At 37.7% G+C, this 21,973-nt stretch overlaps 1 long non-coding RNA gene across 2 annotated transcripts in view; it reads left to right on the forward strand.

Annotated features, from left to right (window-relative positions):
* LOC122139052 overlaps positions 1–21,910 on the forward strand; it is a 112,220-nt gene extending 90,310 nt beyond the window's left edge. The window contains exons 5-6 of one of the 2 annotated variants that reach the window (XR_006155952.1): positions 9,147–9,240; positions 21,036–21,910. This is a non-coding gene — a long non-coding RNA (uncharacterized LOC122139052). The remainder of the gene's footprint in view (positions 1–9,146; positions 9,241–21,035) is intronic. The other variant, XR_006155953.1, reaches the window with a different exon arrangement.
* The last annotated feature ends 63 nt before the right edge of the window (positions 21,911–21,973 follow it).

Here is a 21,973-nt window from a genome sequence, read left to right on the forward strand (position 1 = left end):
TCTGTCATTTCATGTAAATTTCTTCGATGTATTGAAAAAAAATCTATATAGATTACTTTTATGCGGGACTTTTGCGGGCGGGAGAGGGACAAAAGATGAATGTCGTGGGCGGGAGCGGGACCAGATAAGATATATGTCTGTGGGAGCGGGCGTGTGTGGGACAGAATCTTGCGGGAGTGGGACTGAAAAATCCGTCCCACACAGGTCTCTACATTGAAGTCCACTATATGGAGAAAAATCCTGGAATGTTTTCCTCAAAAAACTTAATTTCTTTTCGACTGAAGAAAGAAAGACATGAACATGTTCAATGACATGAGGGTAAGTAAATTCTCAGGAAATGTTTATTCTGGAAGTGAACTTCTCCTTTAAAGGGATACACCACCCCAAAATGAAAATTTGGTCATTAATCACTTACCCCCATGTCGTTCCAAACCCGTAAAAGCTTTGTTCATCTTCGGAACACAATTTAAGATATTTTGGATGAAAACCCTGGAGGCTTGTGACTGTCCCATAGACTGCCAAATAAATAACAGTGTCAAGGTCCATGAAATATGTGAAAGTCATCGTCAGAATACTCCATCTGCCATCAGACGTGCATTCTGGGTTATATGAAGCAACGGGAACACTTTTTGTAAGTAAAGAAAGCAAAAACAATGACTTTATTCAATAATTACTTTGTCAACAATCTCCTCTGTGTCTCTCCATATCACCGTATGCTGCGTATGCTCTTCTTTATCATTCGAGCCACAAGGATGCGCTGTTTTATTTCAAATCAAAGCTAAATACTTGTAGAAACAGCGCATTCTTGTGGTAAGGATGACAAAGAAGACAGCATATGGTGATATGGAGACACAGAGGAGACCGTTGACAAAGGAATTATTGAATAAATTGAAAATTGTTCCCGTCGCCTCATATAACCCGGTTTGCCATCTGATGGCAGGGTCGCTGTGACATGTTCCTGGATTAACATCTTTTGATGATCCTGGATCAACATTACTGTCCAAAAATATAGACTTAACCCAATCCCAACCCTAAACCTAACCCTACCAATAATTTATTCCTAAAATCAGTGTGAAATGATAGGTGAATAACAAGGGTGTAGAACAGGGATCTCCAACCCTGCTCCTGGAGAGCAACTGTCCTGCAGATTTCAGCTCCAACCCCAATCAAACACACCTGAAGCAGCTAATCAAGGTGTTCAGGGCTACTTGATAATTACAGACAGTTGTGTTGGAGCAGGGTTGGAACTGAAGTCTGCAGGATGGTAGCTCTCCAGGAGCAGGGTTGGCGATCCCTGGTGTAGAAGCACCTAACCCTGATTTTAAGATATTTCCTGAAAAGTTATATCTCAATTCTGATTGGTTGATTGGAATTTTGTTCCAGCATCAACAAGGATGTTGATCCAGGAACATGTTGTATTTGCTGAAATCATGCTCACCCTGATGGCAGATGGAGTATTCTGACGACGACTTTCATACCTTTCCTGGACCTTGACACTGTTATTTACTTGGCAGTCTATGGGACAGTCTCAAGCCTCTAGGTTTTCATCCAAAATATCTTAAATTGTGCTTTTACGTGGTTGGAACGACATGGGGGTAAGTGATTAATGAGAAAATGTTCATTTTGGGGTGGAGTATACCTTTAATTTAACTGTATCAGTTGGAGGGATTCTCAGTGGTTCTAAATGAGTTTCTGTGAGCCCTACAGTAGGTCTGGACATAAGTGGTTTCAGAGAAGATTAGGTGATAGCTGATAACTAGAGAAAAATGTGCATTCTTCATCCATACAACATGAATATGTGCATGGTGATCTGCAACTTTTCCTCATTTGCACCTTTATTATAAGGGCCCTGCGGGTAAGGAACAACTGTTATAGTGGACCCCCCACAATATCATTACCAGGCAGAGCCCATATTCTGCTCTTAAGCCCCTACGGCCTTTGGAGTTGGATCAACTACAGATCAGAGAGTAAGCGTCAGGGCTGCAGTCCAATGCTAATGGCAAATAGAAGGATAAGAACCATATGACGAGCCCAAAAGCCTCAGTTCTTCTGCCACACACCTGGGGAGAAGTGAAGACTCTGGTTCATGGATAACAGAGCACCAGATCCGACTTCGGCACTCCAGAATGTCCATGAAACTTCACAAGGTGAGAGGACACTGGAGAATGACATCATCTGAGATGGCTTTTGGGGTCTTAACCTTGACTACTTAATCTCACAAGTCTCCATCCAACCTAATCCTCACATCTTTTTCACATCTTCATGCAAAAGGGCTTTTATATATTGGATTCTTTCACAGCTTTTTTCCTTGATGCCATTTGTTTCCCTTTGCTCTTTATTATCCTCAAGACGTCCATTTCAGATTCTTTTATAGGCTGTTCAAAATGGTAATGATGTGAGATCCCAAACCGCCGACTTGGAACCTGGCGGAGGAGTGTAGACTGGGTCGCACAGAGCATCCAAAGCCACAGAGGTACACTAACTGACCCAAGCGGAAGTTTGGCCTTTGTTTATCTACAAGGTCTCCATCAGCTCTCCCTAACTTTGTTCCCCTCCGCTGCTTTCAGCACCACTCCAGTCAGTTTATTTCTCTCCCACATCATCCTGCAATCTTCGGAAACACTGCAGCCCTCCCCTACTAAGAATTTGCATTTGTGATTCTGCACGAGCTCCTGAGCTCTCTTTCTCTACCTTCCTAATCGCAGTGTTGCTCAAGACAATGATTTCAAAACAGGGCAATTAGTGTAATGTTGGTGAACGGCTGGCATATGTGGATGTTTCCTATTAAAATCATTGTTGGCTTCAGTATCCAACTCAACTACTTTCTCTCTTGGCAGTGGGACCTCTTTTGCAAATGAGCTCTGTGAAACCTTATCCCCCACTGGATTCAAAGATGTTGTATCACTGTATGCAGAGTAAGTCCAGATGAGTTGATTCCTCGATATGGAGGCGATTGCCAGACCACTGAACTGTGGTGAAGGTCTGGTATTAAGGACCGTAACAAGTGACTGGCTTTCACCTCTGATACTCTGAGCCAATTTGAAAGAGCTCCATCGTATGAAGTCTCAACATGATATGAGGTTCCTCCAAAGCTGAGATGATTCATTATGAGGGCATAATCCAGGTCAGTCCTTTTTATTGGAGCACAGTTAACTTTATGACTTTACAAAGTTTGTATACTTAGTTTCAGACTTTTTGGTTTGATAAGGTAGCATTGGGTGTGCTCCAGCATAATTTTAGAAAGTTAATCTCTGCCATCTGCGAGCCAGCAACGTCTTTGGTTGTTGCCAGGCAAAGCTTCACAAATCATGCCAGGGTACTTTGTGACTGCTGACGCAAGAGCTCAAAATAAAATGGTCTTTTCCCTGCTTCACTTGATCAGAATGTGACTTAACCATTGAAGTGACTCGAGCATGACATGGTCAGATGGTTAGATGAAAGTCTGAGGTGGTGGCTGCCTCCCAAGATTTCCTCATAATCATAATCTGAAATTTATGTCTGCTGCATAAGAGCAAAATCAAGAGGCCAAAAGAGGTGCTGCTGTGCAGATACACTTGAGAAAAGAATGAATTGTTGGGTGGGGGTTTCTCTTCGGCAAATCTTCATAATTACAGGTGTATTTGGTGGCCAGGATTTGGGGGATGTGCATCTTTGTTTCCATGTCCTCCATCTCTCCATACAGAAAATGCTGGAAACATAGAGAGGGTGCGGCACAGATTCTTAATACAGACGAGTCACCAGTCCCTCTCTAAAACCAACACATGAAATTCTCTCAGTCTTCTTTGATAATCCTCAATCCTGCTCCCCCCACCATTAACAATTTTCTCAAAGCCTGCAGAATAGTGGGGTGTCCTCAAAGCAAGCAGAGATCTACCATTGTCAGTCTGTAGGGGTGTTTTGATTAAGGGTGAGGTGAATGGTGGTGATTATTTGCCGTCAAGGGGAACTTGAGCAGAAGCAGGCAAAGGCCTCTCCGTTTGTTTGTACAGGGAATATTGGTGTTTTGTCGTGGGAAAGCACAGCCTAGAAGACCGTCCTGGATTAAGACTTGGGGCTGAGGTGGCAGATAAAGTTTCTTTTGGTTAATATCCACTGTACATACCTGATAATCTCAATAATGGAAACAAAACATCCACCATAATTACCTCAGCCACAAGGCAGCCCTTAACTGTTGAGGCTCTCCTAAACAGCCTTCATATGCAGTAGGAGAGTAAAAGGTGCAAAGGGAGCTCCCAGAGTCCTCTTATTTCCACTGGCGTGTGGTGAAAGGGGATAAGAAGTGCGTACGTGTGTGTGGAAGTATCCATGTGCATAAGTCAGAAGAAAAGGGGCAAGCCTGGGTCCAACCTGACAATGAGAGCATATGGAAGTGATCAGCCGGCTGTTGGCTGGCATGACGTCTCCCGCACTGGGGCATTTTTGAAGAAGTGATGGAATTGGGGATACACATATCCTGCATGGCCTGTGTTGCTTTCTGAACCCGACTCAAATAGATGGGAATGGAATTCTGGGAGAGTGGAGGAAGTGATCAGCGTTCGCTCCCAGTAGTTTCCCGCAGTAATCCCCTGCAGGAGTGCTGAAGGAGGCCCACTTATGAACAAAGACCCTGCTCAGGAGGTTATGAAGAAAGTGACAGGAGAACGGCAATATGAAGAGACAACAGGGTTTGCCAGCGTTGATTTGTTGATGCCAGATTTCCTATCATTTGGTTACAGTACAGTATTCAAACAAGGCACATAATCTGCACAGTCACAGGTGTGTGAGAGACTTGGGGGGGTGTTTTGAAAATTAGATAATGTGGAAGTGTCAGGGCAACAGCAGCAGTAATCACATACTAGCAGATGGGAGTGCTCATGCTTGGCTGAACAGAGTATACTGTCATCCGGCTTCACTATTAAGCTACAAAAAAAAACAAAACAAAAAAAAAAAAAAAAACATACCATAATCATATTGCCATCATCATTAAAAAGAGTCGGGTATTGACCTCATTTCCTCTCTTATGGTTTTCCAATTGTTTTCTGAGCATCTCACTGATTGTTTGAATAGATTATCAGTGTGTTTTAGGCTCAGAGACAAGAAAAGGCCATTGGAGCATCAAAGTGCTTAACCGAGAGGTACGATTTCAAAACTCTGAAATTCTGAAAGCATGCGTGCTCTTAAAGAAAGGTTTTAATATTTTAGGTTTATGTACAGGAAGCATAAAAAGGATATATGCTACACATATCTTACAGCATCTGTTTAAATGACAGTAGCTAATCTGGCAAAAGTGCATCTGTTGTTATGCTTGGAGTGATGATGCCATTCTATAAAAGCCAGTTATAATGGATATGACCATAATTGAGAGTGTTGCTTCTGAGGTCATTTCCTGTCAATACTGTGGTCCGCCTCTCTGAGGGTGGTCAGTGAGAATGTGGGCCTCAGCATGTGGGCCTGTCGGGACTGTCTGGGGCCCTGATGGATCAACTCCCAAGGCAGCTCCTCATTCATCACGCGAAACAGCGTTTCACAAACACACAGAGGAAAATTCTCTTTTGGTGCTTAGAGGTCTGTCTTGTAATTTCATTTGACATGTGAAATTGTCACTCATTTCATCCAAATGTTTTTTTTTTCCTTCTTAGTGTGTAGGAGTTCCACTATCACATCATTGACTAGCGCGTGCGTTTAGCAAAGCTGACAATGATGAATGTGAGATCAGTGGGAGGTGATACAGCATTGTGCCTAATATTCTGTCAAATTCAATAACTATTTGTGGACGGAGAAACACATAAAGGAGGAGAAGTTTTGGAGGCAGAACGGACTGATGGATTGACGGAGATGTGGTTTTGATTAATGACCACTCATCTTTCTTATTACTGATGATGGGTGTGAAATCTTCAGGTCCTCTTTCTGGTCCTTTACGTTAACCCCATGACAGATCGCTGTCGTCCGGTTGCATTGTTCTTAATCCTCACAATAGCAACCATAAAGGGCCACAAGCACTGAATGTCGCACAGCTTTAGGTGGCCTTCATAACTCACGCTAGAATCCGACGTTTGACAAATGGTGTCACAGACTCTTCGGAGAACACTACCTGTCAAACTGTGATGTGTGAAACAATCTGTAAGGACATTCACACACTGTATGCATTTACATTTGAGATGCATCTGATTCTTGAGACTGTCCAACCTGCAGACACTTTCTATCATGTCATCATGGTATCTTTTCTGAATTAAATCTCTGTGTTGCGTACGCGCTATAAATTTGAATTTGGCACAATAAAAACCACAGATTATTTCAAGATGAAATTGATCACCACAGTGTTTTCAAACACCTTTTAAGCATTTAATGTGTTAATGTGGAACAGATGTATGTGCATATGTGCATGAGTGCGAGAAAGAGTCTTGCTGGGTCTCACAGCAGTCTGTTTGCCAGGTCCTCTCTATGTCCATCATCGCTCTACCAGTTAGTCCATCTGTAATCTAAATGGATAACTACGTGTGCTCTCACACACACACACACACACACACACACACACACACACACACACACACACACACACACACACAGGCTCTGTAAAAGCCAATTTGGGAACATGCTTCATCTTTGGCACAATGAAAATTGTATGCATGACCATTCTGAGCCGAGGACGTGGGGCCATAAAAATGTCTGGATAGCATTATTTCTTCAGATATCAGAAACACTTTCCTCAAAGTAATGGTTTATCAGTCAACCACATGCAAGAGAATATCCCTTTACATTCGTTTCAAAATATTTAGGAAGATATTTCATACTCGGTGTTGTATTCATCCTTCCCCGGTCTTCTGTCAGCCACATGTCAGGCTTTTGGATCATGTCTCATTTTGTAAGTCAGAAGCAGATGACCTTTTTCTCACCCTCTCTCACTGGACTAAAAGGACCCCCTAACTCTCCCATCAGACACCCCTTTCACTGACTGATTGATGAATTGGGACTGGCATCCACCCCCCCACCCAGATGGGCGATGTCCTGTTAGAAGGGTTGGGAGGGGGTTGTACACGTGGGGCGAAACTCAAGTAAGCTAAATGAGAGATTGTCACTCTTCCCAAACTCCCTCTAACCTGTCAATCATTTTGACAAATGAGAATTATATCATCAGGCGTCTTGCAGGAGGGAATCCTTGGGGGTGCCACGGATTCACATGCATATGCATGTGTTTGGGTGTATTCACATTTGTGTACTTTAGGCATCTAACCTAGTGGTTAATGTTGTAACTACACCATGTGTTACACAAAAGGCTTTCCTCTTTGATGCTATTAAGAAGTTTTTTTTGTTGTTGTTTTTCACACAGTATATGTCACGGTTGTGACTCGGCCTTAAATACAATACAAACAAGGGTAATTAACTAGACACAGGTGATACAGGTAAACTAATAATTAAACAATGAGCAAAGGAAGTAATAAACACAGGAACATGACCAAATAAGGAAAAACGGGATCCAAACAGAAAACACAATGAAAACTAACTAAACGTGTGACAGTATAAAGCATATATTGCTAATATTATATTGTAGTAGTTGTCCTAATCTTTTTGGAAGACTCCTAAAGTGTGAAATGTATTTACTTTCTCCCTGACTGCTTGCTTTGACGTCACAGCTCAGCATAGGTGCTACAGTGAATGGTTTGGAATTTGCACATTTTTGTGATGTCATCAGCTAATCAATATTGCATTTTCCCCCCTGCTGCTCCATAGTGATTGGTCACATAGTGATCAAGTGATAAGCAAAGATGGAAGATTTCATATCTCATATGAGGGTTTTGCACCAGCCAAGCAACTGCAATTGAGGTGAATGGGAACGCTAAGGAAAAACATTCTCTCATTAAGCATGTTGATATTAAGCTTAAGCCTTTTTTGTCATTTTTCTTTAAGGGCAAATAAATTTGTGTGTCATGAGCGTAAAAGTGAAATTGACACCCCGTGTTTAGAAAGAACAGTACCCAAAAGAAGCATATAAAACATGAACAAAACAGGGGCCAGAATAGAGCCCTGAGGGACTCCATAATCAAAAACAGAAACAGAAGAAGAAAAACCCATCAAGACAAACAAGAGAGAGTTCTATCATTCAAATTGGACTTAAACCAATTAAGAGCACAACCTTCAAAACCCACCTATTGTTCAAATTGTGAGATAAGAATTCATTGGTCCACAGCATCAAAGGCACAAGGCACAGAATCAACAGACAACAAAACATCATAAAAAAAAAAAAAAAAAAAAAAAAAAAAAACTTTTAATAAAGCTGACTCAGTACTGTGATATCAACTGATTTTAGTCAGTTTTACACATTGACAAAAATGGCATCTAACTTAAGCAATTGAATATCATTATGTGCAGATGCACATTTTAATATTAAGTTTATTGAAATTAAATTTTGTTTGACAATAAATGTTTTTCATCTAGTCTTTGTTAGCATTGCAAAAAAGAAAATAAAAAAGGCAGTAATTTAATTGATATCTTTATATCTTTTTAACACTTCTTGTCTGTTTCCATAATTTGTAAGTATTTGACATCTAGAGTTTGATGTGCAATTTGCAACATTTCTGGATGTCCTTGAAGCACTTTCCATTCAGCATTCAAAAATGAATCTATATTGAATGTGATAGTGTATTTTGACCATTGAAATAAAAACAGAATTGCGTAACGAGAGTGTGAATTATTCCAAAATAATTCCAACTTCAGCACATTTCACACAGGAGTGAAGTATGACAAAGCTAATGACCTCTGCTGTCTTCAGAATTAACGACTCTGTTGAATCAATCAGAGAATGAGTTCTTAAATATTATTCTGTCATGCTTGTCATTATTGGAGCAATCAAAATGATCAAGTTACAGTCGTTGATTAGAATATTTTTCTAAACAGAGTGGGTCAATTTTCTGTTCGTGAAGCACAAGATGTTCTTATTATCTCAGTTTCCAACACGTTCAGCTTTTTTCCACTGCTCCTTTATTACTATCAGATGCTTTCTGATTGTGGTGTCTGTTCTTAAATGCGATTTAATAACATAGCAGATTTTGCCAGCTTTAAAGCACTGACCTGTGAAAGGATATCCCTTTCCATGCGCAACTACTTGTCGGTTGAGTAATCGTCTTCTCTCCAATTTCTCAACCGCTTCTTTGGTTGCTCTTTTTTTTCAGTGGTGTTCAAGCATGGACGAGATAATCAAGGAGGCGCTTTGACGTTGGCTAGCCACGGGTTGGAGAGGCTGTGGATGAGAAAATCGTAAGGGAGGTAAATCTGGAGACCAAATGTTGTTTTGGTCTTGTTGTGCTTGTAAAGAGGTGAAATTACAAACATAAGAAAGCAAGACTGAGGTCAGAAATGGAAGTCCGTTGGTCTGAGCGTGAACGAGAGTGAAAAGCATCAAGAGAAGGATGGGAAAAAGAGAAAGTTCACTGAGATGATGTAAAGCAGTAGAGCCCAGCAGTGAGGTTCTGGACGTAACAATCCTGTTTATTTTTTTTTATTCCATAGAAAATTTATTATTTGAAGAAATGATGTATGCATTTTTTTTTTTTAAATAAACCTATATGCAATTTTTATTTTTTTTTTACTAGCCAAATTCCCAGTGAAGAACTACACTACCCATAATCCTCAAGTGAGATGCATTCATTTGATGCAGTCATTGTTATAATGGTAACTGGAACAGCACCAAAACAAATCAGTATTGACCACCCGATCCCATAAAATGTTGCAAATGTATTTGATTTTAAATTATATTGTATGTAAATATATTAATTATAGTTTTATATTTTTCAAATTTCTCTAAATTTCTACACTGTAATAAGCGATCAGTTGACTTGATTAAAAAAAAATGAGGAAGTAAATAAATTAAACAAAGGGTCTATTGCTATGGTATTATCTTCAGTCTTTAGTAATATACGTGACCCTGGACCACTAAACCAGTCATAAGTGTCAATTTTTCAAAATTGAGATTTGTACAGCATATACAAATCAAATAAATAATCTCTCCATTGATGTATGGTTTGTTAGGAGGACAATATTTGTCCTCCTAACAAACCATACAATAGACACAACAAAAAGATTTCAAATAAAACCATTTCAATATGAAAAACCATTCAAATAAACCATTTCAAATAGACACAACTATTTGAAAATCTGGAATCTGAGGGTGCAAAAAAATCTAAATATTGAGAAAATTGCCTTTAAAGTTGTTCAAATGAATTCTTGGCAATGCATATAACTAATCAAAAATTAATTTTTAATATATTTATGGTAGGAAATATACACAATATCTTCATGGAACATGATCTTTAATTAATATTATAATAATTGTTATAATAAAAATTTATGGCATAAAAGAAAAATCTATCATTTTGACCCATACATTTTGGATATTACTACATATTTCCCCTTGGGACTTATGACTGGTTTTGTGCTCCAGGGTTACATACAGAATTAATATATTCTGTATTCAGGGTTGTTTGCGCCATTTACTGTACGTTCCTTTCAGAATAAGACAAGTTCATTCTGTAGCTAATTTCAAAGGGTTTATTTTGCTTTAATGCCCATCTCACAACACTTCAAACATTACCACTACAGTTTTTTCCCTTACATATTTATATACTGTGGAAATAAATAACTTACCGTCTTTCGACAATACGACAGAAGAACATAAAAGTCCTTTGAAAATGTCCGCGCTGGCACTAGTGTTCGTGCTGGTCGCACGCGCCTGCCTGCTGCCCTCTACAGTGCATGCGCAAAGGAGCCACATTTTCAACTTTTTCATTGAGCACAAATAAATTAAGTTCAGTGAACTTAATTATAATGCTTAAAGTAACAGGTACATAACAGAAAGCAATAAGAACTCAATCAAACTGAGTAATTTCAACAGAGCAGAAACAAATAAGATGAACATAATTTTACTAATTTTACTTTATTTGTAATGCCATTGGAGAAAATGAATAGGACACTAACATTCAACGATTTTAATTAGGTGTGATTTTGTAATGTGTTTCACTTTGCATCAACTCCATCAGGATTTTTTTTTTTGTAATTCTGAATAAATCAGGCAATGCCAGCTGCATCTTTACCTCTGAGAAACACCCTTTCTTATTTCCTGCTCATTATGGATCTCACAGTAGGACACAGCCCTGGAAGTTTTATGTTTTCTCATATTTTATACAAACAGTGTTGAAGTCTCTGCGGTCACAGCTTTAACGTGTCAACTCCGTCATCCCAGTTTAATAGTTTCTGTAAACAGTTGTGGGATAAATCTTGACATTTTTGTTGTGTGTATATTAATACAACTACAACTGAACAAACAAAATAAATAAATAAATAATATGCTCCACTGTGCCAACTGTGATTAATGTGCAGTTATAAAACAGATAGTTCCGGTCCTTGATTCTGATTGGCTGAGCCATGTTTGAAGCTGTTGTAAATTACTCCACAAACATACACCTTTGTTTACTTCTGTGTGTTGCTCGGCAACAACTTTGTTGCAACCACAACTGATTCTGAGGAACTACATTGTTTGGTGGAAGAATAATGTTACAGTTTTTATTAAAATAATTACACTTTAATTTGGATAATTTGGATGCATATTAAGTGGCTACCCACTGCTCCGGGTGTGTGTTCAAGGTGTGTGTGTGTTCACTGCTGTGTGTGTGCACTTTCGGATGGGTTAAATGCAGAGCACAGATTATGAATAAAGTTCACCATACTTGGCTGTATGTCACGTTACATTTCACTTTTTTATTTGCTCTGTTTTATTCTGTGAAACCTTACTACGTATATGGAATAACCGTTTTATTAAAGCAATAAGCTCCGTGAAGCTGTGGTTTACAGTGATTTTATAACAGCTAAGCATTGTGCCTAACAACGCTTCTTAGCTGTTATAAATTCACTGTAAACCATGGCTTCTTTGGGGCTTATTGCTTTAATTTCAGACAAGATGGAGTTGACATGCTCACAAAACTCTTTATGGTGATATATGTTATGCATATGGGGAATAATTTAATTTTTTTTTTTTTTTTTTTTTTTTTGATGATTTTATTTACATACATATTTGGCCTGATTTACATGCCATATGCAGGTCATGCACAAATACCATTTGATATCTGATGGGGTTCAAAGACAGGCTACAGATAATTTGGATTCATATTAAGTAAAGGCACATATTAATGCTGACCATTACATTGAACCGAACATAAGCATCTTGTGTTTTGTGAGCTACTGGAGACTCAGTTTGAGTCATCCACTAAAAGCATTAATTTATTAAAATAAATATCAGTTTAAAAATGAGTTAGTTGTCTTAATTTGTTGTCAGTTGTTGTAACCTCAGTTGGACCTTTGTCATCAGTTTTTGACACTGTCAGATGAAGGTTTCTGTTCATTTTAAAATAATGATTTTATTGTTTTTTCAATGTATGGTTTTAAAATAGTAAAACATGAACAGAACTACTGATAATATGTCTGATTTTCCAAAGAACATTGGTTATATATGTTTAATATTGAAAAGGAGGGTAAAAAATTAAGAAGTTTAGCAACTGGATTGTTCATACTAGTGTGAAAATTGGGAGAAAAAAATGTAAAGGATGTATTTTATCACTTCGGATTGTTCATACTAGTGTGAAAATTGGGAGAAAAAAATGTAAAGGATGTATTTTTTTGATAAATGTCATGCTTTTTAATGCATCTGATGGAGTTGACACAAATTAAGTTATGAAGTGAATAAATGTACATTTTTACACACACACACACACACACACACACACACAAACAAAAAAAAAAAAAAAAGAAAATTCTGTTCCCTCAAAAAATTAGCAGAGACCTTAATATATCAATTTATAATAATGTATCATTAAATAATAAAAACTAACATTTTAAAACATGTTTTGTCCCTTATCTCAAGAATCAGTGATTTCTATATCACTGGCTATAGCTTTTATTTTTGATCTGAAATGAAAGGGGCAGGGACTCAAGACCCTCTGTACCTCTGAGAGAAGATTAGGCACAGTAAAACTTCAGCCTAGATAACCCACCTGACTTCTCAATCGCTTTCTCTCCTGCTGTCTTTCTGATTTTCAGTGAGCTACAGAAACCCAGTGCTAAATGTCAAAAACAGGCCTGGATGGCTCAGCTCTAGCTCACCTGGCGTCTTCTCTTTCTTTGTTCAGCTCTTGTGTCTGCACTGATATTTTAAGCCCATGTTTTTAGGGCCGCGCTGAAGACGCTTAAAGAAAGACCTTCCTCTACAAACGAATTTTCCAGAAATGAATGCAGCAAGTATTTGCTATCCTCCATGTTTTTATTTAAAGTAACAGTTCTCCTAAAAAGGAATATTTGCTGAAAATATCCTCACTCTTTCAACATCAAAGATCAGGATGAGTTTGTTTCTTCATCAGATTTGTAGAAATGTAGCATTGCATCAGTGTCTCATCAATGGATGCTCTGCAGTGAATGGGTGCCGTCAGAATGAGAGTCCAAACAGCTGATAAAAACATCACAATAATCCACAAGTAATACACAGCATGTCCATGGGTGTTCTTGCTTAATAATAAATATTCATCTTTTGATTATTGCTGTTGCCTAAAGTAATTCTGTGTGTGATTTTTAATTCCCAGCCCATTTTAAGCCAGCAATATAATAATTTTATAACACAGCATGGTGGGTAAAAAGGTTTAACCCAATCAGCTGGGTCAAAATAACTCAGTGTGTGTTCTGTCAAATATCTACCCAGTGCTGGGTTGCCAAATAACCCAAGTTGGGTTGTTTTTAACCCAGCATTTTTTTAGAGTGTATGGATCATGGACTCGTATTTTAGTTAAAAAACATCTTAATGCTGGATTTGTTTCAGCTTTTGTCTTCTCCAGATGTTAACTGCTGGACTGGACTGGAGTGGATTATTGTGATGTTTTTATCAGCTGTTTGGACTCTCATTCTGACGGCACCCATTCACTGCTGAGCATCCATTGGTGAACAAGTGCTACATTTCTCCAATTCTGATGCAGAAACAAACTCATATACATTTTGGATGGCCTGAGGCAGAGTCATTTTTTTTTAAAGCAAATATTCATCACTATCCTTTAAGATCCTCAGGTGATAAGTGCATGCGTGGGAAATCTGCTCGTCTGCTTAGTCACTGAGATGTTCGAGGCTGTAATCAGTGTCAGCTCATCTTCCAGGGAGGCCAACAATGTGTCTGGTCTGACTCTTGGTGGTCTTTGATCTCTGAGGCTACCAAGTCGTGGTTTCTGAAATCATAGAGTTTTTATTGCTCCACCCCTTTCCACATATACAGACAAACGTGCACAAACACACACGCACAGGCTTCCTCAAGCACATAAAGTTCACACAGTGCGTCAGGTGGTGAAAGTGTTTGGAAAAGTGTGTGTGTGTGTGTGTGTGAGATAGGAAGAGATAAAAAGTGACGAATTGCTGCATCTGTTGGCTGTGCAGTGCATGCCTCTGCTAATCTCTAGTGATATATGCACTGTCAAGACATAAAGCTGTGCAACTTGTGGGGTTATGTGAGTGTGTGTTTGTGCATTCACACATGTTTTACGCACTAAGTAGGTCACACTTCCAAGAGGTCTATGTCCGTGTGTCTCTGTCTGTCATCTGAATCACAATATGAGAAAAATCCCCATCTTATTTTGACTTTTAACTGTGTGCGTTTAACTCAACATTTTGCACAAGACATCAAGACTGTGGAAACTACAAAAAGCGTTTGCTCTGATGATAGGGGATTATGGGTAATGTTTGCATCTGTCGGGCTGCAGTGAGTCAGTGGCCTCACCAGCTGTGCAAGCAACTGGTTTTCTGCATATGGGGGTCAGGGTGAGATAACCCTCATGCAGATGATTTATGTTTGCATACACGTGTTTTCCTCTGTGTGTGTGTGTGTGTGTGTGTGTGTGTGTGTGTGTGTGTGTGTGTGTGTGTGTGTGTGTGTGTTTCTTCCTGATTGTCAGATGTCTTCCTGGTTGTGTGGCTCCACAACTGTGAAGTTCTTCAGCTGCAGCATTTGTTTCTGTCCAGCATCTTGTTCGGTCAGGGGGGCGTTTTCCCCGAGGAGGAAACGGAGGGAGTGCCTATCGCACAATCCACAGTACGAATCAAAACAAAGTACATATTAGATAAATAGTACGTACTGTTTTTTAAAATGTTGCATCTTACTATAATGTGCACTGGGTCAGTACTGCATTGTTGAGAGAAAACATATTAATCACTTTTTATTATAGTGTTCAGAAATAATGATGTAAAATATTGGTAAACAAAACATTTACAAACATTATAAACACAGTAAAATATGTATTTTAGCTTCCCACACTCCACAGTTTTAATAGTATTCAAAACAAAACAGGAATAACAAGTATAAACAATTCTATTTGTGCTATTAGTTATAAAAAGCAAAGCAGCCTAAACAAAAATCTTTCTAAAGTGATACTGTCCAGTTATAGTTGCATATTTTATTTTATTTTATTTTATTTTATTTTATTTTTTGACTAATGGTCATAAAAGCACCTTTACTCTAAAACTACAATGTAAAACATTATTATATTATAATGTATTGTATTATAAAGATTGATTTAACTATATAAAGTAAAAAGTCGAAATTACGTAAAATATCGAATGAAGTCATTGTTTATTTAATAGCCCATTATTTGAGTATTAAAATATTAAAAATAATAACTCAAAATCTATAATAGCAAGAACTTACAATGTCAGGTTTGGAGAAGGTCAAACTGACTTTTATTTTATTTTATTTTATTTTATTTTATTTTATTTTATTTTATTTTATTTTATTTTAAAGTTGTATAGCACTTTTCACAATAAACATTTTACAGTAATTATATCTTAATATCATGCATTATAGTCCATTTAGCAAGTTGGCTGTGAATATATATTTACAACTTTATATATAGAGCAGGCTGAAAATGTAATATTCATCTTTGCAAAAATAAACAATATAACAAATATAAAACATCATTAGACATATAGTATATGTATATAACTTTTCTGTGATTTTTCTGTGATTTTACTATATTTATGCAGATAAAGTTGAATATACTATCTATATAATTAGCAATGATATAAACAATCACACAGCTGAAATTTGCTATATAATATATATTGCTTTACATGAGTGTACTGTATGGATCATAGAGTTTATATAAATAACTGGACAATATAGTTACATTATAAACAATCACATATCCAAAATTTGCTATATAGTATATATATATATATATTTCTGATTATACTGTTTGTAAATAGATCAGGTTGGATATATTATATATTCAACTTTATATATAGTGCTGAAAATAAATGATGATGCCTTTAATATCAAGTGATTAAGTTGTATCCAGATTGACTCTTGTTTTAGTTGTAGGTGCTGTCAGAGATTTCTTTTAGGCATGTGTATCAGATGGAAGCTTTGCCTCTGCCCTGTAAGACCATAAAAAACCCACCCTCGTCATGGTAAAAGCCCCTAGTCCAAACAACGTTCCTCCCATACTCAGTGTCCACACCTTTCCATGTCACCTCAGTAGAGCCTGCTAAAGCTCTCGCGCTCCTTTATCTCTCCGGACAGCTCAGGTCAGCACGCCTGTGTCGCCACATTTAGACACGCCATATTTTCTAAAAGTGCAGATGTGTGCAGAAAACACTTTTTTTCTATCCAAACTTCCAGCGAAGGCACTGAACCCTGAACCCAGACGCACAGATCAGTTTGAAACCGGCCTCTCAGTGTAAACTCCTTCCAGCCTCGGTTACAGAGGAGGTGCGGACTGTGTGCTGTGTGTATTTACCCTGGTTAAAGATGTTTTTTCTACCACATGAGCCGACGCTTGGAGAGCCTGCGTTTAAATGTAATCATACTTAGTGAGCTGATCATAGCTGTTCTGCCGTAACGGGATACGTGTGTAGCCGGGTAAAGATGCTGGCCACTTGAATAGGAAGATATGGTGGATGGCTGGGCTTTATTTGTGTTGAGATATGAGATGTTGTCCGTGTCACACGTGTGATGTCTTCCTCCACATGTCATCTGCTCCACTCAGACCGTGTAGTTTTAGCCAAACCCCACAGATCGAGTCATTTCAACCCCTCTAAATAACATTGGTTAGTCTGAAGGCTAGTTCTGTCATGACAACTCTCAGAGGGATTGGCATGGTAATACATAACAATGTATTTGGTCTTGGCGGAATAGATCTGCTACGCTGCTGCTGCTGCTGAGGCAGAGCAAGTACTGAGACTTACTACTGCCAATACATCCACAACATGCTGCTGTGAGCATGTAAGACATATTGCTGCTGCAAATATAACATACATGAAATAACCTCCATATAGCATACATGAATCACCTCGTAGCAGATCTATACAGGTGGAGCTGGGGAAGGTGGAGGGTTTCTGAAGCAGGCTGCACTGCTATGGCAAGCTCTAGTCATATATTTGAAGGTTGAGCAGCGAATTCATTGGCTACCGATACAGGAGAGAACCAGTCAGCTGTGCCATGTGATAATGATGTCATTAGGTCAGATAGAGTTAGTCCTATAGGACTGCGCAATCTACAGTTTCATGCCAGAATGCTGTATTTTGTATGGAAGCATGGTAATTTCGACTTTTTATATTGCATTTTTGGACCTTTATTCTCGCAGTTGTGAATTTATATCTTGCAATTCTGACTTTATAACATGCAATTGTGAGTTATTGAGTCAGAATTGTGAGAAATAAACTCGCAATTCTGAGAACATATCAGCCCCCACCCCCTCAAAATTAAGCTTTATAATTTGCATTTGCGAGAAATAAAGTTAGAGTTTATATCACACAATTCTGACTTTATTTCTTGCAGTTGGGGTTTTATATCATGCAATTCTGAGAAAAAATTCAGAATTGTGGGTTTATATCTCGCAATTCTGACTTAACTCGCAAATGTGAGTTTGTCGCACAATTCTTAAAAAAAAAAAAAAAAAGTTGCAATTACCTTTTTTTTTTTTTTTTTTTTTTTTTTATTTAGTGGCAGAAACAGGCTTCCGTAGGTTTGTGTGTATTAATGCGCTGGAAAAGCTGGCCGGCATCAGGTGAAGTAATGATGACACACGACACCGAACTCGACGTGCTTGTCAAATGTTTGGTTTCATTTTGAGATAACACATTTCATTCATTTGCATTATTCCTGTGAACTGTGGCAGTTAAATGCCAAATAGATAAAAAGAAGTGTCCTTTAGCCTTGAAACCACTTCCTTTTTTGGATTCCTTTGCATAATGAGCCTTTGATAAGGCGCTTTGGGAAATGGGAGGGGAACTGAATGCAGTGAGCAGCATCATTACATACCCAATTCATCACAGTCACCGTTTAAAGAAACATGGGCAGGAATTAAATTCTGTCTATTTACTCGCTTTATTTTAGTGGAACTTAATAAATCTGTCCTTGCTTTGGCATCTCATTTGAATATGCAGATTTGGTGCATCACGATTGGTTTTGAGACACCAATGGCATCTGGCTTCAGGCTAATGAACATTAAATGACAACTGGTGGTTATATGGATCAGCAGATTCTTTTATTTCATTTTAGAAATAACATTTACACAAAGCATCTAAAAAAAGCATACAAGGAGGGCTGTAATACCATTTTAGTGCGTTTTGAAGGTTCACAGTATTTTCCCTTTTAATAAAGAGTTACTCATGGAAATAACAATATATACTTAAGCTTGAACTAAATGTAATTTTCAGAGACTTAACCTTTTTATTTACTTTTTTTACTTTTTTTTCTGTTATTTACTTTTTTTGTATTGCAGTTAATTTTTTTTATTAAATGCAATTAGTTGAACTGTTTTGACCCATTTCAATAGAATTATATCTTTAATTTAATTTCATAAATATTCTTGAAATATGGTTAAAGTGTGCATTCAAATGTACTGACAAGCATGTATGCATGTATACTAAAATATACTTTAATGTCATTTTAATAAAAATTTGTGTCATGTATTTAAATATATTTGTGATTACACATTTGTAATGATTAAGTTGCAATTCAGTACATGTAAAACACATGAACTTTCTGTAATATCAAATAACACACTACCGTTAAAAGTGTTTTAGTATGTTGGTCAACGTCAAAAATAAGTGCACTTCTTTAAAGCATGATGAAAGATTAATAAATTGTACTTTAAGGTAAAACTTACAAAGTGTGCATGAAAGTGTCTCTCTTTAAGTGGCTTTTTATTTAATTAACATCATATTAGTTACAGTTTTTAAAAATATATGCTTTTAATATTTTAAGTACATGTCAAGAGCACATTCAAAAAATTAAGCGCACTTCTTTATCACAGGGGTGTTCAGTATTAATTTGCATTGTGTGGAAAAGAGCAGCGTGAGCATTCTACAAAACGTCTCATTTTGAGTTCCACAAAATAAACTCATACAAATTAACCATTTTCATTTCTGGGTGAACTGCCCCTTTAAAATTGAACACATATTGACAATGCATGAAATATTTCAAAGCGTATATGCCATTCAAAGATGTTGCAATAATAATTCGTAGGATGTGACCTCGCGCATCTATCTATCTATCTATCAACTCGGAGGTCCGAGGGAGTCCGGCCACACCAAAAACTGAACTGTGAACTTGCAACTTCCCGTGCTGTAGGCGTCTGTTGCTAGGAAACAAGTGGCCCACTCCGTCAATTTCAGCTGGGGTGAAATGCGAGTGTTTTTCTTCACTTTTTTCTATGAGCTTTGGCTGGCCATCTTTTATTGATGTACAGTTTCCTTTGAGTCGCAATGAGACTTTCTGTGGGCTGGGACACTTTCAAAAGAGAGGAAATGGGGGTGTGTTCGGAGGTCAAATGGTCCCTTTTGTGGGGCTCCTGGGGGACAATGACAGTGGTGTGATGCTATGTGGAGGCGAAGGGGTGAGATCCTTTGGGACAGACAGGGGTATAGCAGGTCTGGGGAGGGGAGAGACTGCATGCTGCCAGAGCCCATGCAAAAAAGTCCAGCACGACTATATGGCAGAGGCACAGAGAGATCATCAATTTTTAACCACGCTTCGTACTGTACTCTTTTTAGCGCGGCATAAGCAAACAAGTTCGCCCCAAGGGCTAAAATTTGAATAAGCAAATTCTTGCTCCTGATGTTTTTAATGAGTTCAGTGCAGATGCAACAGAGTAGGCTGGCTTTTTATGGCAGCCAAAAACGAGGCCACAAAATAATTATTTTCCTTGTCAATAGCAGGGAAGACTGTAACGCTAAATAAATAAGCAATAAAAGCACAATGCCCTTATACCCTTGTCATAGCAGGCATGTGCAAGTACAAATTCAATCCTCCACCTTCTTCCAAAAATAGACAGATATTACAGTACAATAAGAATTCATTTGTAAACAATAGTTAACATGAACTAACAATGAAAAGCATTTTATTCTTAGTTCATGTCATTTTTTTGTGTTTTTTTAATGTTATTAAAATTGTTTGTTTTATGTTTATGTTAAAGTTTTTTGTTAATATTATATTTCATATATTTTATGTATTTTAGTTTATTTTTTATTATTATTTATATATTTTTTAATAATTTTATTTTTAGTTTGGTGCCATTTTTTTAATTAAATTACTACAGTGTATATTTTTCAAAATCCCTCCTTCACAAGTTGTATATAGTATCAGATTCAATTGTTATTTAAGACATTGGTAATGACTGCTGATATGACTTTTAAGGCAATCTTTACTGAGCAGTTTTAGAATAAAAAATAAAAATAAAAGAATAAATGAACAAAACCATAAAGTGTTACAGTTTCCTGGCTCTCCATGCTTTGTAATTCAGTGGGTGTTTCTGCAATGATCCAGTTAATCATGCATCATTTTATTGTAAAAACCATCTTAATTTACTCAAATTCTGTATTTTTGTACTTGATAGTGCAGTCCACCTGCTTCAGTCATGTATGTGTGTGCCGTTTTCCATTTTATGCTTTAAATTTTTCATGCTTGCTTTGTTAGTGAAGTGGAAAGTTGCCAGATTCTTCTTTTTCATCCTTATTTTGTGTTCTTATTTTGCATTTGAAAGGACCACCCATTGGGCTCGGAGGAGAGAGATTCCCTACACGCCGTCTCTTTGGAATATTAATGGGCTTCTCCTGGGAAAACTGCCCACAGAATAGGCCACTCCATCGCTGTCTCTGTTTCCGCTCAGCTGTCCTGAGGGTACGTGAGGGTGTTCGGTGCAATCCGGCCTGGAGAAACCTCAAGTACACCTCAAACTTTTGTTTTGATGTTTCATTAAGGACTCTTGAAAATTGAGCATTTCTTTTTTCCCCCTAGAATATATTACAGCTTTTATTACACAATAAAAAGCACAGGAACGGCTACATTTATGATGTCAAATTCCTCAGTCTCAATTTTATAACCGCAATCAATAAGGAGACATATTGATTGAAATGAGGGGGCCATTAGCACGTGAGGGATTGGGGAATGATGACAGTGATGACTGGGGAGGTGACAACGATGCCGATCACCAGTGGTTGTCATCACTGGAGCTGCACTCGATGGCAGAAGCCCAGACGTCTCATCTGTTTGGCCGTTATGAGAGTGACCGTCCTAATGGCTTCCACAGATGGCAGAGCTCGCTGAAGTCATTGCACTTTTCTTTCAATCCCTTTTGCATTCTTTATCTGTATTTGAGTCTCTGTTACTTGCTTTCAGTCATTCCACTATTTCCACTATTTGAGTTTTCGGCATATTTATGTGAAGAATCCAGTTTTTTTACAAGCCTGCCAAGCTGTGAATGAAATAAGATGAATTTGAAATGGTAGGGAGGTCAATAACAAATTGTGTTAGAATGCTAGAATGCTTGTGTTAGAATTTTATTTTGAATCCAAAATAAAAGTCTGTGTTTACATAATATATGAGTGTGTACTGTGTATATTATGTGTATATAAATAAAAAAACATGCATGTATATATGTAAGAAAAATATGTTATGTTTATATATTAAATATTTATATAA

This window comes from Cyprinus carpio, chromosome B12 (genome assembly GCF_018340385.1).
Source record: "Cyprinus carpio isolate SPL01 chromosome B12, ASM1834038v1, whole genome shotgun sequence".
In the NCBI taxonomy this organism is placed as follows: Eukaryota; Metazoa; Chordata; class Actinopteri; order Cypriniformes; family Cyprinidae; genus Cyprinus; species Cyprinus carpio.